This window comes from Manis javanica, chromosome 16, assembly GCF_040802235.1.
Source record: "Manis javanica isolate MJ-LG chromosome 16, MJ_LKY, whole genome shotgun sequence".
Lineage (NCBI taxonomy): Eukaryota > Metazoa > Chordata > Mammalia > Pholidota > Manidae > Manis > Manis javanica.
The window spans coordinates 49,249,118-49,252,248 of NC_133171.1; positions in this window are offsets into that span (position 1 = coordinate 49,249,118).

Below are 3,131 nucleotides of genomic sequence, written 5' to 3' on the forward strand. Positions count from 1 at the left end.
AGGGGTCTGGTGTTCATTCTGCACTGGCTGTTGCAAGGCAGGATGAGTTGTCAGGGAAGCCAGCTTTCCCATCTCTGATTCAGACAGGAGGATACTCTCCACCTGTATGTCCCAAAGGTACAGGAGCCAGGCTGATATGGATTCTGAGGGTTTCTGCTGAGACTGGAAGCCCAAATCCACCAGCTCTGCCTGTGTCTAGGGGAACATAGAGTGCACTGTGCCCTGGAGAGCGGGCTGTACCTCTCCTGGAGGAACCTGCAGTTGCTCTCTCTTTATTTACTTGACTTACAGCTGGGCAGGCTTTCAACAGAGGAGCGTTGGGGCCTCCAGCACCACCTCTACCTCCTCATTCCCCTTCAGTGTACCCTCCTGCACTTCGGGAGCTGACGGCAGCTGTTTTGCTCCACAGAGTATGTCCTCTGCTATATCCTTTAACTTCTTCACAGTGCCTCTCAGGAATACTATATCAGTGTGGGGAAAATGGTAGCTCATGTGGCCAAGATCCTCATCTGGCCCTAAACCAGTTGATCATCCAATTGGCCTATTGCTAGGCTAATGCTTATGCATCCATAGGCAATAAGCTAATATTGACTGAGTCACGATCTAAAGAGCTCTGCCCCGTGCCCTGGGTGGAGGCAGAGATGGAGGAGGATTATGGACCTGGAGACAGTTGGATGCAGATGTGATTCTAGTGCTCAACCTATCACCAGGAGAATAGAGCTGGGTGTAACCCTTTTACCCCACGAATCTTCTATTGTCATTTCTCCGTCTCATTGAATCCAAAGTGAGCTTGTGTGGGACTGAAACACTCAGTCAAGACAACTGGCTTATCCAGCAGGGTTCATTGTAGACCAAGAATGGAAAAGGCTACCCTCATGGGAGGGTTTCTTCAGCGGGATACCACTATGAAGGGGAGACATTTGAGTGGCCCCCAGTGGGCATCTGATCTGAGGTGGCTTGTCTGCTACAGGACTCAACCCTGTCCCAGGACTTGAGGAAGGTGGAGCCCACAGCATAATAAGGAGCTTCTTGAAGAAAAAAGAGTGGCCATCGGGAAGTGGGAACCGTGGTTTGGCTGTTTCTCACAGTATTAAAAATGTCTACAGGTGAGGGGAATGTGCTCCGCAAGAGACATGAGAAATGGCAGCACAAGAATGTGAACGGCGAAGGACTGTGGATTTGCTTAAGAATAAAGTGGCATTGATAGGAGAGGAGGCAGCTCAAGAATGCAAGCTGTAAGGTGCTGTGGAGGAAGTAAAAGATTTGTTAAAAAATGAAATGGTGTTGCTGCAAGGCACTGTGGAAGAGGAAAAGGCCCGTGGAGGAGAAGGATGTACCCTGGTGAGAAGCACAAGAGGCAGTGTGAGAACATGAGCTGTGAGTTTCTGTGGAGGAAGTAAAAGATTCTTTGCAGAATGAGACGGTGCTGCAAGGTGCTCTGAAGGAGGCAAAGGCCCTGAAGGAGGCAAAGGCCATGGAGGAGAAGGATGTACTCCTGTATTGATAATCAGTTTATCAATTGCTGTGCACAGATTTAAATGCCAATTAGGGCTCCATATGCAAGATACACCACCATAAGCCACAGTTGTTTAGTGTACTTTCATTTTATTAAAAGAGGAGTAGGAGGATAAGGAAAAAGGAGGAAACAGGGAAGTTGCGGGGAAGACAAAAAGGAAGAACAAGAAAGAAAGAAAGAATCAGTCTGTCGTATTACTAGGACCCCATCATCAGCATCGGAAAACAAATCATCACGGGCAAGTCTCAGAGGAGGACGATAAGGCCGCAGTACTCCAAGAACGATTGAGGGAAGGCTGCTTGTGGTTTCTCTAAGCTGATATTTATGCTAGTTTAAACAAAAGAGGCTCAGTGCAATAGGCATATGCATGAGTCACGTATGGTCACGGATCTGGCCAGGAGCCGGGGCCGCGTTCATCACTCGCTGTTATAGAAATGTCCTGGGCGCGTTTCCCAAGGTAGTTATCCCAGGCACATAGCCCAAGGACAAGCATCTCTGGCACACAGCCCAGGGTGTTTGTTCCCTTCTCCCTGAGGAGTGGCCAGCTCCTTTGGGAAAGGGGTGCATACCTTGAGCCTGATAAACTCGAATGACCACGAGCAGGCCTTAACATTCTATACTTCATTACAGCTCCTGAGGGAAGCACAGGAAGAGGCAGCACGAGACTGCCAGCTGCGAGGTATGGAGGTGAAGGCAAGAGAGCTGTTGGCTGAGCTAGCATTGCTGTGAGTCACTGTAGAAAAGGTAAAGGGGGTAGCAGAGGAGGTACTCAGGGGAGTGGAAAGGAAGGTGCCATCAGCCCTGGAAACAGGAGGAGCCTGGGAAGGATGAAGGGGTGGTGCTGGAGGCATGGACCCCTACTCTATTTGAAAGCCCACAGAGTTGCAGTAAAGAAATAAAGATGCAGCAACTGTGGGTCCTCTGGGAAAAGTGTGTCCCCCTCCCCAGATCATGGAGCACTATACTCAGGTTATGCTGGTAGATTTGGGCTTCCAATTTTGGCAGAAGTCCATGGAGTCAATATCAGCTTGGCTCTTACATCTTTGGGATGTAGTGGGAATGGAATTGCTCTGTCTGCATCAGAGATGGGAAAGCTGGATTCCCTGACAGTTCATCCTGCCTTGATGCAGTGATTACAAAATGCACACCAGACCCCAGAAAGTCTCTCCCTCCTTGATTGGCTTATGGCTGCTCTTCACCCTGGATGGTCCAATCAGGGTGATTTATCATCCTCTCCTGCTAGATGGCAAAGATATGCTGAGCTCCAGCAGGTGTTAAGGGAGTGAGGCCATGAAAAATGCCATCCATAGTCCAGAGAAATATGGTCCATATGAGGAGCCTTTTACTGCAGGGATGAGAAATATGGTGCTTCAGACAGCTCCCATGTCCCTCTTTGGGTTGCTAGTGGCCATTCTTGTCCCTCACTTAAGGCAACCCATAAGTAAGGTTACCCATATGGTAGCAGACTTGGGAGAGGCTGAAGCAATGATAACACAGAAGGAAATATGGTCTGCTACTCAGAGGAAGAATTTAAAGGGCCCTTTGAAGGTCACAGGGACCCAGATGTGGGTCGATTTAATAGGGGAAGGAGCAGACAGAGAGAAATTAGGTGGGA